The sequence below is a fragment of the Aphelocoma coerulescens genome, chromosome 6 (genome assembly GCF_041296385.1).
Source record: "Aphelocoma coerulescens isolate FSJ_1873_10779 chromosome 6, UR_Acoe_1.0, whole genome shotgun sequence".
In the NCBI taxonomy this organism is placed as follows: Eukaryota; Metazoa; Chordata; class Aves; order Passeriformes; family Corvidae; genus Aphelocoma; species Aphelocoma coerulescens.
In genome coordinates this window covers 8,632,323-8,644,987 of record NC_091020.1, presented here as the reverse complement: position 1 = coordinate 8,644,987, position 12,665 = coordinate 8,632,323, and the positions used below count along the sequence as shown (strand labels likewise).

Below are 12,665 nucleotides of genomic sequence, written 5' to 3'. Positions count from 1 at the left end.
TAGTTTTATCCTGCACTTCTCTCAGATCCTGGCATGTGCAAAATCTACATGGTATCATCTCTGGAATGTCTCTTTTGCTGAACAGACAACCCATGAAATGTCACCTACCAAACATAGTTTTGAAAGCAGTAAATTCTCTTCCTTTTTTGCCCAGCTGAACCAAATGAAATAGCAGACTCTGAGTTATCTAACCAAGCTTAGAATAAATATATTTTTACACTTCTGGACAAATGTCATGATTTGATACAAGCCAGCAACTAAGCATGACCCAGCCCTTCATTCACTCACCCCTGGGTGGGACAGGGAAGAGAATCTGAAGGGTAAAAGGGAGAAAACACATAGGATAGGGCAAGCAAAAGCTATGCATGCAAGCAAAGGAAAACAAGGAATTCATTCCCCACTTCCCATGGGCAGGTAGGGGTTCAGCCATCCTCAGAAAAGTAGGCCTCCATTGTGCACAGTGGTTACTTGAAGAGACAAATACCATCACTCCAAATATCCCTTCCCCATTCCTTCTTCCCCCAGCTTCACATGCTGAGCATGATGCCTCACTGTATAGAAGATATCCTTTGGTCACTTGGGGTCAGCTGTCCTGCCTGTGTCCCCTCCCAATTCCTTGTGCCCCCCCACCCCTCACTGGTGGGGTGAGGAGCAGAAAAGGCCCTGGCTCTGTATAAGTGATGCTCAGATTTAACGAAAATGCCTCTGTGTTATCAACACTGCTTCCAGCATAAATCCAGAACAGAGCTTTGTACTGGCTTAAGTGAAGGGAAAACCCTATCCCAGCCAAAGCCAGCACAAAAGAGTCTCCATTTGTTTGGGTAAATTGGGTAATTTCAGTCTCTTCCTTTGGAAGATTTGCACGTGTCTAGATCACATCTATCATTTCTCAAAATAGCCACAAATCACCTCACAAAAATTCCTCTATTTCGCTATCATCCATCACTTTTGGCATTACTCCTAATGAGAGTCAGTTTTGTGCTTGAAGCTTTTGCAGTGGGCAAGTAGAGTAACCTAAGTAAACACACATCTAGAAAAATCACACTTTTTTTTTTCCCCCAGTGCCTTTTTTTGTGATGCATGTGCCACGCAGCACCTAGCTGGCAACATTTTCACTTGTGCATATCAGTGCTGTTCCCTGCTGTGCAGGGGAAACCACTTCTCTACCACATGTCAAACAGATACTGGAGCTACAAGCTGAATTTTCCCTCTCTTTCACCTCTGCCATGCAGTTTACTTTTGTCTTGACATTAGCTGAGGATTTTACAGACCAGTTAGAAATTTATTTTTATTTTTTATCTCTTTGAGCTTGCCTGAACAACACACCTGGCTTTTCCTGCACCCAGCAGCAGTGGGGTGCACTGACTTTGGTTGGTTTCCTATTTGCAGGTCTTTGGGATTACCAGATATGTCCAAAGCACTTCTTACAGAACTTGTTTATATCTGCTTTCTTCAGCTATTCTGATGATTTTTTTTCTGATGTTAAATTTCCCATCAAGATCCCACCCTCCAGTGTCCTAATTCTACCTGCAAAGGACATTTTTTATGGCTGTACACTTATTTGTTGTCTTGGATATCCCTTGGCTGCTTCCTTGGGAAAATTGATTTTCCGTGAAGCTATTATTCTTTAGAAAAAAAAATAAGCTCAAGTAATCAACAACTTATCTGGATTTCTCCAGTTCACATGAGACAGCCACAAAGCATCCATGTTCTGTATCTACCTTTTTCCTCCCTTCCAATTAGTTTAGAAATTGAGCAGATTTCTTTAGGAGCCAACCCACCTGCCTCACGGCAGTGCCCTTCTGCACAGCTCTGTTCTCTGCAGCGCTTTTGGTTAAACATCCACAGCCTTTGCCTTATTTATATGAATGCCACAGTCTCCTTTTCCTTCTCATACTACACTTTTGATTGAGATACCTGCCAGTGATAGAAATTAACAGAGGATAGGATGATCAAAGCTGGCTTTAATTGCAACCTTCCTAAAGGCGTCTGTGTCATCCATGCTGCTCACTGCCCACCTAGAGAGAGCTCAAGCTGTGAAACCTTTTTATGTGTTAAAGAAGCAAAATACCTGTACAGGGCCTGACACACACCTGAGTAATGTGATATTGAATTTCTGTCATTAGGGTGGCTGACTGGACTGCCTGCAGTCCCCACCCTTGGGCACCCTCAGATGGGAACTTCTGAAGGGAAATCAGCCCGGGGACACGGAGTCTCCCAGTCACTCAGGCTTTGCTAAGTTACTGATGGAGCACTATTGCACTGTCTAAAAAATAAAAAGTAGGTGTGCTTACACATGCAAGTGAAATGGAGACATGAACAATGATCCTGAACAACTGCTGTACACTGCTCAGGGATCGCAGGAGGTGAATATTCCCGTATGTGATAACTGCTCTCAGCGTTTAATGGGTGCACAAGGTCAAAGAACACAATGCCTCGACAAGATATTAAAGGATTAAAAATGAAAAGGTTGAGACATGTCATTTAGAAAAAGAATTTGAATTTATGGAGAGCAACCACACAAAATATTAATAAAGTTAGAAATATCTCCTAAAATTGATGAGCACCTACTGAGATATTTCTGTGACACAACAAATCACTTTACCTAAAAAATATCCCACATAAAACCATCCAAATATTTCATTGCTGAAAAAACTCAGGGAGCACTTGCTGAGATGTTGCTGTTTAACTTGTGCACCTAAGCTACCAGTCTACACTCTGTCCTCTCGGGGATGTTTGCCAAGTGGTGATTCAGAACACCTCAGATAAAAGTTGTCTTTTTCACTGACTAACCAGAAAGTTTGAGTTTTACTCTGTAAAAGTTCATCATTAACCACCTTCATGATGACTGTTACTACTAAATTTCTGGTGGATTCATCCCTCACATGTCTAACTAACTTAACTTCTCACCCTTTTCCACCTCCAAATGGGCACAGCAACTTATAAAAAACAGTTACAGCTAGTCACATGAAGATATTTTGTTTTCAACATCTTAATAAAAATTCCAAAACCAGAAATATTATCTCAGTTTAAGACTCTGAACTTATGATTTTTCCAGTTTTAATGGGATATTTAGAAAAGAGGTTGAAATATCCTTATTCCTCCTTCTTGCTACTTTATAGCTTTTTTTAGAGTCCCCCTCCTACCTGGGCCAGCTAACAATTTTCCTCTTAAATGGGACACCATGACTGAGCTTTCAAAGTGAGGAGAAAGCAGCCAGATTGTTTGCTACCAAAGAAGAGTCATGTTTATTGGGAGGTAGATTGTTTTTTAAAGCTAAATCAAACATTAAACCTTCAATATCTACAGATCTAATCAGAAAAATACAGTTCAACTTCCCAAAGTGTCTTTGCCAGGACCAGGAATCACCTAACAGTTCAAATGCAGCATGTTTCATCCAGTTATGTTACCAGCAAAGAGAGCTTTGTCTTGCTCCTTCCAAATCTAGTCCAGATTACTCATTTATCCTCATAAAGCCAAGCAGTATTAGTTCTACTAAATCAGACAGGACACCAAAGCTATTGCTGCAATTCTATTTTGCTTAAAGGACAAAATATTGGCCATGATGCTGCAGCCCAAGCTTTCTCTGGCCATGTCATTATGTGGGAGAGAGCCAAGATAAGATAGTAGAAATTTTTCCTAGTATCATATCACCATTAAGATCTTCACTCTCAGCAGGGATTTCTTCACCTCATGGACCACTCTGCTGGAGGAGAGGTTCCTAGGAGCCTTTTTGGAGCAGCAATGGGGGACACTGACTCCTTAGAGAAAGAAAAGGGAGGCACATCCAAAATTTGTATTTCCAGATCCGATTGGCTGCCTAGCAGTGTTTTATACCTGGCTATATTAACTTCACAGCAACACAGAGACAGCTGGCAAGCAAAATTTCTCGTTACAGTTGACTTCAAAGCTTTTTCAGTGAAATCACAGTTTTTGTGAAGTGCAAGTTGGTGTGACATGCTGAATTAAGACACTTATAATGCACCAGTATTGCTGACTATGGCCTGGCCCTGCTTGTCTGCAGGAAGGGAGGAGGCTGCTGCTCTTGTGCCTTGGGGGCCTCTGGTGCACAGTTGTCCTCCTCCCCAGTGCCATCTGCAGCAGTCAAGCATACACTGCCACAGCCCCATGTGCAGGTGAGGTGGAAGCACTTTGTGCTGTACAAGGGGTTTACATCAAGCTGCCCTCTGACTTGGCTGGATTGCCATTAACCCCAACCTCCTGAGAGCACAGCGTGGCCTCTCCGTCGCATTCCAGCTGAGTCTGCCATGAGAGCCTTCCTGCCAGCCAAAGGGAGCTCAGGGAAAGCTGAAACAGCTCTTTAAATACTAAAGAGATGCTGGCTAACATGAAGGGGCCCTGGTGGGGATAGGAACTGCTAAATTCATCTCCCTGCCCACCCCTCAAGCAGCCAGGTGTAAGGGAAACCAATCCATCCGTGTTATGCTAGGCACAAAAAGTGTCTAGGAGGAAGAAAACAGGTGTGCATTCAGTACTTTTAGTCTTACACCAAAAAGTGGCTTGGTGTCTTTAAAAAGTAATTGCTTAACAAAAACTCTGATTTTTCTACAAAATTTCACTTTGACATCAGTGAGTAATTGCATGCTTGCTCACCTGAATTCACACATTGCCCCCTCCCAGCCCCATCACAGCACAAAATCCTCTTAAAGCTTGATCATTCAGCATTTCAGCAACCAGCCCTTACACCAAAACACACAAACCCACCCACGCTCATTGCTATTGCCATAGGAATCTTCACTTTTTGAAACATGAAATATTGAACAACAGGTCATATTCAGCTTTATACTGGACAAAAAAAAGACAAAACAGCAGGAGCACAGCCCAGCCAGTTAACCAACTGTGTGCTTGTTTCTAGGACTGTGCTTAAGGAGAGCCAAGCTCCAGAACACGAATACATTATAATTAAGAAAATGAAAGAACTTTCACTTGCAGCCAGGTATTTCATAGCTGGCAATGTATAGCATGTAACTATTGCCACATGTAAAAAACTGCATTAAACATTCATTTAGTTCTCTGTAGATTGTCTGAAGAGCCACTCTGTGTGCCTTGAAAGAGCACACAAGAAAACAGTTAACAATCTCATTTTTTAGAACAGAGTAAAAAGTGGGGAAATACAGTCCCCCAAGAACTACTGCATCACGATCAGCCAGAAAAGCCAGGGGCAAAACCAGATGGAATTTGTTTAATTAGGTCCAGATCCAGTGAACTATACACATATCTCTAAGCCAGCAAGAGAGCCTATGGACAGCAAACAAGTTAAAATAACTGCCTTGAAAGAGAGCAGAAAGCTAAAATATGGCATGGGTTTCAGTTTTTACAAATGGTATCTCATAGGTTCAGGATTATCTGCAACCTCAAGCATTTTGCACAATCATTGTTTTCCCTCTTGTCGGAGAATTGCCTAGTTGAAAGTTCTAGAAAACTGTCTTGAAGCTGATTAACACCTCATTTCATTCCTCCTCATTTCTCACTCACTTTTATAGAAAAAAGTTTCCCTGTAAAGGAATAAAACAGCTACTGGCACTGCAGACTTCAGGAAACTACATATATGAAATTATAGAGTTAGGAACATTTAAAAATCAGACTAAATTACGATTCAAAGTATTCACACTGGGCAAGGAAAAGCTGCTTGCCACCAGGCAAAGCAGAAACAAGGTATGTTATCAAGTTGTGGGTGACACTTGGGGTTTAGAGATATTTTCTATCTGCACAGCAACACATTCCTTTCTCCATCTTTTCTTGAGATAAGACACACATCTGTCAGATCATTACAGCAATGAGAGATAAGATCTCTGCCAGTGCTTATTATTTGACATATTGTATATAAAAAGGAATTCTTGGCCAGAGGGAATTCCCCAAATGTGGTAAACCAGGATAGAGCTGAGCTAAGGGGCAGAGTGCCCTAAGCTGTGAGGAAACTCGCTCAAGAAATGAGCCATGAACAGGGGCAGTGCCACAAGAGAGGCAAGGGATACAGGAGCAAGCTCACAGGCCAGGCACACAAGCTGATTCACACAGGTGACATAAATTACACTTGACCTGCGATAAAATAATCATTAACTTCCAACTTGCAGTCCAATCTAAAGACCACAATTTCACCTAAGCAGAATGTTTCATCTTAATTGTCCAATAATGGGATGTAAAAACTAATTCTAGAGTAAAAGATTGATATTATAAGATGAGCAGTATAAATAAAGAGCTAAGTAATACATAGTATCTGTCACAGCTTAAGCCACATTTAAAAGGTTAATGCTTTCAGATATGTCTAAACCTTGGGTACTTCCTGAGTCCAGAAATAGAAATGTTATTTTGTTCCTATAAACCAAAACTTGGAGGTCATAGTGTGTTTAGATAACTTGTGCTAACAAGTGAGACTGAGGGGACACAACCATGCTGAAGTTTGCAACTGTTTTGCTCTACAGTGTACTTTAATATTCATTGAACTATTTTCTGGTTTTGTGGCCTGAGGAACAAAGGACTCCTAGCTGATAAACGCTGACTATCCCTGATCCAAATAATAAATCATAATAGAATTATGGTTGCACAAAGGACAACTTTGATTTTTTCTCTCCAGGTATTTGCTCACTTACTTCAATTTTCTTAAAAAGGTGAACATGTCTTTAAAGAAAAAGTGAACAAACTAAGCCAGCTTTATGCTGCAGTAGCTATGACAACAGACTTTGAAATAAGCGTGGAAAAAGCTAGACCTGAATCTTAATTTCATTTAATTATTTTTTTCAGTCTACTCTTCACACTGACTACTTTGCATTTTACTCTGAAATTGTACAGAAACTGGGATTTCTTACTAACACCAGATGCATAGTATCTTACGTAGCCAATTCTACAGATCTCATTTAGGTTAGAAATGAAATTACTCAGAGAATGAGTAGACAACTCCTATTCAGATGAAAGCCAGACTGCTTTCTGGGGAATGCTTTACCCAAAGCATTGTGTTCAGTGCAGACTTCATGAAGGAACAATCCCATTGGATCAACCATTAGAAAACTGTATCATACCATCTAATAGAGGTGAGGTTTTCAAAATAAAGACATTGTAGAGAAGGTGAAGTTAAAAGCAGATTTTCAGTGGATTCAGTAACTGGGCTGAAATGAGAAGGAAGATATTTCAGTTGTAACATCTCTTCCTTTTCTCTTTCAGTCCTTCCCATCCTCCTTGGACAGTCTTTTAGAGATGATATCCACAATCATGGACACTACCACCTTCACTAGACAGAAGATGGGTCTCCCTGCCCCTGTCTCCTTCCCTATTCCTCTAAATTCTTTCTAGAAGAAGGAGCAGAAAGCAAATTGTGCCCCTCCCTGCATCAAGCACAGCAGTTTAACAATCAAGAACACTAACAAAAAAAAAGGATAGAAACTCAGACCATGACAACTAACAGCTCTTCCTGATCCATAAATGTTCCACTGCCCTCTCTGTTTTCCTTGAACAATCCAGGGCTTCACAGGGAAGCCAAATTACTTTACAGCTGTGACTATACAGAAGAGGAGTCACTTGAACCTCTTTTGAAGGGACCCATATCACTTGTACTCCCAAAGCCAGTTCTTGAACTGCAGCCACCCACGAGCTCCCACACCTGACCAGGCCAGGGACATTATCAGCACCTCCCCTCACTGACCCCACTCAGCTCCTCCAGGGCCAGCAACCCCAAATTCACTGCTGTGGATTGTAGGACACCACTGCAGGGGTTGGCACTGAGGCATGCAGGCATAAAATACAGAAACAGATGAGCATCATGCTACTAATTACTTACTAATTCCCTTAAGAACTGATTGTTGAGTAACAAATCTTCATGATTTTCCCAGAAAGACAAAAATGCATTAAGAGTGTATAAAATAATAAGCCATTCTTTCTGAGACCCCCACATTTTTTTTTCACTTAACTCCCAGCTTTCTCAGTAAGGTACCTCCTGCTGCAACAAGGACTGGAAGTAAGCAGCCTTACTCTACATTATCCTTTTTACCAGGGCATTGATTTTGAGACTTAGAAGTTTGTACAGGGACCACCTCATGTGTAAGCAACTACAGATATACTCACAAAAGGAGCTGAAGGCCTTGGTTCTCAGACACCTCCACTTGTTGAAGAATACAGGCTGCCCCACAGACAAACACATTAATCTTATTCCCTGATTTATCCTCTTTTCAAGCTGCAGCACTCTCTCACTCTCTTGTAGATGTGGTCCACATTTCCAGTATCTGGGGTGTAAATGAAGTGTTACAGTGTCCCACCTACGACTTGCAGAGTTATGAATGGTTGGGAGGTACTTACAGAGTTCACCTGCAGCTTCCAAGCAGCTGAAGACCATCATCCCAACAGATCTTTAGTCAGGAGCAGAGATCCAGGTTTCACTGACTGCAACAAATCAAAAAGATATTTGTGTAACCCCTAAGGAAGAAGAGCTGTGACAAGCACTAACCAAGCACAGCTCCAACCCAGAAAGACACCATTTACATTTCATATAGGACTGGACATAGTTAAAAAGGGCTTATCCAGGGCACAGCTGCAACCTTTTATTCTAATTACACACCTTGGGGGGGAGAAGCAGCATTAACTCTTCAGTGACTGACTCAGGAAGGGTGGGATGTTTAGAGCACTCCTTGTTTCTGAGAACTTTTTACCATTACTTTTGGAAATGCTCCCAGAGTATTATTCAATCTCCACTCTCCTTGCAGTAAATTATCTTTCTTTTCCACCCTCAACAGGATCAGGATGAAAGAGTCTTGCCGTACATTTTGCTCTTTCCTTATATGTTCAGAAAAACTCTTCTTAACAGCATCTTTGTTTCCACATCCACTACACTCAACGCACAAAGAGTTCATTTGCTTTCTGATGGTGAGCCTTGTAAAGTGCATGCACAGCTACTTTTAGATTCCTCCTTTTAAATCAGATAGGATTTTTTAAAAAAACCTTTTTCCACTGGCTCCAGTGGGCACTGCCTGCTAGGGAAGTACAACAGAGCCACATTTTATACTAGAGTTGATATGGTCTCTCCATTTTTCCTCTCTCCAGCATGCAACTGCATCGAAGACCTTGTTTCAGTCTCTCATGTAGCAAATTTGAAAGTTACTCTGCTTTTTGTAATCATGGAATGAGTCATGGGCACTTGAAGTTCAACAAATCCCCAGAGGCAGCCAGCTTGGTTTATTTTCAGCTCCGATGACCCACAGGAGGAAATTTTTTTTTTTTTTGAGACATGGGAATTGGATTTTTTCCCTTGTTATATATAAACAATCCTCCTAACATGAGAGAGAAAAAGTTCATATTAAAAGGCAATGTTTATTAAAATATCAGCTTCTCCCTGCTGCAGGAGGATTATTAGCATCACTGACTTCCTTCTCTGTTCCAGCAATCTATTGCCAGGTTTCTCAGAGAAGGACTTGTGTGGTTGGTGCTCCCTGACAGCAAGTGTCTGGAAGTTTATCCTTTTTGTGAGAACAGTGCTGCCAAGAGGGAAAAAAAAAGAGGTGCTGAGTTTCTTGACAAAGTGGGTGACAGAAGAACCCCCCTTTACACATGGGGCCACTGAGGTCTTCAGTAGAAATATGAGATTAATTATTTCCTTTCTAAGAATCAGTCTGGCACAGCCTGGAGAAATACCTGCTCAGAAAGAAAGGCATGTTTACTGCTGCATTTCAGACACTGTGCTACTGTGTACAGACACAGAGGCAGAGCCATGGCACTGTTAAAGGGGAAAAGTGAGGGTGATGTGATGGTCATGTCCAGTGACATCTAGCAGTGAAGTGACCCAAAAATGACACACTCAAATGGTGCACAATGAGTATAAATTGTCTCATCTTATGTCTTAAGTATTGCAAAAGGTATTGCTGGGAAAAGTATTTAGTTTATTGAAGTCTTAATGCACTACTTTTTTTCTTTACTTATTTCTTGAATCCATAAACCCCAAAACAAGTCTGGATTTTCAGTGAAGAGATTTAGAATTCAGGCTAATCAGAAGCCAATTTATGACTAAGATGCAAAACTAGTTCTGTCTAAAAAGGGAGACTTTCTTATTTAAGAAAGAGAATCTGAAAAAGAATACCTAATTAAAGTGTTTTCTTTGGGTTTTTTTGAGAGAAAAATGTAGGGGAAATGACATGTATTTAGATCTTTAAAAACCTAATCTCTTCCATGGGTTTCATTTGATTTCCATAGTATAAAAACATATCCTTCTTTTGTTTCTCCCAGTTTGTTCTAGAGCAGACACTTAAATAAAAATGCTTTTTTTATAAAGCTATCTCTCTATTTGCTTAACCTATTTTTTAATCCATGTTTCTTTACAACGTTTGATGAAAAAACACAGACTGTTTTCCTGAGAGAAAATTGCTCAAAGTTCCCTTTTTAGTTGCTGAATATTAGCAGCACTTCTGTGCACTCTGGCCATTAAGAATGGCTGCCTTATTTTCAACTCCCATTGTGCTTCTGCCCATTATCATTCTGGTTGCCACACAAGTGTGATTTTAAAACTCCTGGTGTGACAAAAACAAAGACAATAAAAGATCTGGTGACTTTTAAAGAGTCATTTAATGATATACAGGTACTTTGAACAACCCCAGACTTCCCGTCTAGGAATTTCTGCCTTCCTTGGATACTCCCTTGCATGGCCAGTTTGTGATAACAAGGTCCCACGCATGGATCCATCAAAGGACTGACATTTTCTGGGGATTTCAGTTTTAGTTTGGTTTTTTGGGGTTTTTTTTGGTTTGTTTTTTTTTCTTTTTTAAGATAATCCCTTGACTACTATCAACAGGTAATTTTGTTTCCCCATTCCTTAGGTATTTAGGAGGAGTGTCAGAACCCCTTCTGTATAGAATACTGTTTACAGGTATATCCTTTTCTTTCCTTGAATATTTACAAAGCACACAGCATGAACCTTTTTCGGTCTGATACTTTAAATGGTGTGAGTTGTGGAATAATTGCGAGGTTATGAAGGAAATTGTGGTTTATACTACTGCAACTCAGGCTTCAAGACCCCCCCTGTGCTCTTCTGGAAAAAGCAGAAAACAACTTCCATGGGATGGTCAAAGTTTTCTCATCTCAGAACTGTTTTTTTTTTCTGAAAACCAACACTAAGTGGCCCTGGAGAGCTCCACCAGCCCAGACTTGCACGTTTCAGAGTGCTGTAGACACAAGCCTCAGGTGATTCATAGCGAGTAAAGAAGCCACGCACACAAGGAAGGGAAAGAAAGATGTCTTTGAGAGCACCCGGCTGCTTTGTGCTGGCTTTCCACTGCACCAAGTACCCAGTGAGTACTAAACATTACAGCAACATTTAAACTCTTGGCACAAAAACCCGCAATGTCTTCCTAAGAACAGTTGGGCCATTAGCGGCCGTTCAGTCGGACAGAGCACGGCTGTCTCAGGGCTATTAGGTGGATGGGGAGAGGTTGGTAGAGAGAAAATGTTGTACTGGAGGATCACACTGAGCAATTGCTTGGCTCAGCTGTGAGAGAAAGGCAGCCCTTGCTGCAGGGCTGATGGACGGGTGGAAGCCAAAAGGGAAATCAGCACTTCATAAAAGTTAATGACCAAGGATATACTTCTTATGAGTCCAGACCACAGCAGGATCCAAGTGCAAAGCACTGGACTATTTCCTCTTCCATTGCTCCCTCTTGTTCTGGACCAGTCTCCCTCTCTTTTTTCGTTATTATTACTGTTAGTTTTTAATAGATGCCTTTGTGAGAAAGCCCGGAATAAAGACACCCTCCACTATTTTCTTCCACGTCCCTATCAGATCTGACTCAGCTGGGCCATCCTTTTTCTTTTCTGCTTTCCCAAAGGTAACATCTCAAGTGAGATTAAACATCCTCTTCCAGACAGCCCATTTTTGGTAAGAAAATTCATGCATGAAGCCAAACATTGGCAGATCTTAAGTCATTATGCTGCACAGAGAGGGGCACTGGTGCTCTGAGTTCTAGGCATGAGTATGTATAGATACCTATGCTGGCCAAGACTCACTGTGACACAATAACTAACAGTCTAACAATAACAAACGTAAATAAAACATTGTCCTGGGTTGAGGTGTATTCTATTACCATCCTCATGAGCTGTGGAAATCAGGTGGGGCAGTGTTTCCTTGCCTCCTCCCCCCAGACTCTCTTGCTGTTAATGGCCCATCATTGTCCTGCTGCATGACTCAGAGATAACTCCCTCCGGACTATCTTCTGTTAATGAGCCTAATCAACACTTGGCCTCATGACTCATTACCCTATTGTGAGATGCTCCACCCAGAGGGAGGAACCAAGCATCCCATCATGGATATAATCTGGGACTCTAAAGACCAGAGACAGGCTTTCCACTGGCTTTCCAGAGGACAGGAGCTACACAGCTACCACTGGACTTTCTAAGGAAGAGCAGACCCGTTCTACTACAGGATCACTACTTCAGAGGACTGCTACCACCACCCTGCCTAACAGGGACTCAGTTGTATCTTGACTCTGTCAGTGTTTTCTTTTACTTTCTTTTCCTTTTCTTTAATTTCCATTAAATTGTTATTCTGACTTGGTGCCTCCCACTGGTTTGTTTTCAAACTAGCACAAACATCTGAATTTCTTTCCAAAAAATAACCTTCTCCTAATCATTTCATTTTCTTTCCTTTTCACCTCCATATTTATCCCTCTATTTTACCT

The 12,665-nt window shown here is 41.3% G+C and overlaps 1 long non-coding RNA gene across 2 annotated transcripts in view; it reads right to left on the bottom strand.

Moving 5' to 3' along the window:
- The window catches only part of LOC138112294 (uncharacterized), a 296,238-nt gene that overhangs the window by 25,235 nt on the left and 258,338 nt on the right, over positions 1-12,665 (bottom strand). For both annotated transcript variants that reach the window (XR_011151665.1, XR_011151666.1), the window contains exons 4-5: positions 8,308-8,391; positions 8,077-8,234 (exon numbers count right to left, since the gene is read on the bottom strand). This is a non-coding gene — a long non-coding RNA (uncharacterized lncRNA). The remainder of the gene's footprint in view (positions 1-8,076; positions 8,235-8,307; positions 8,392-12,665) is intronic.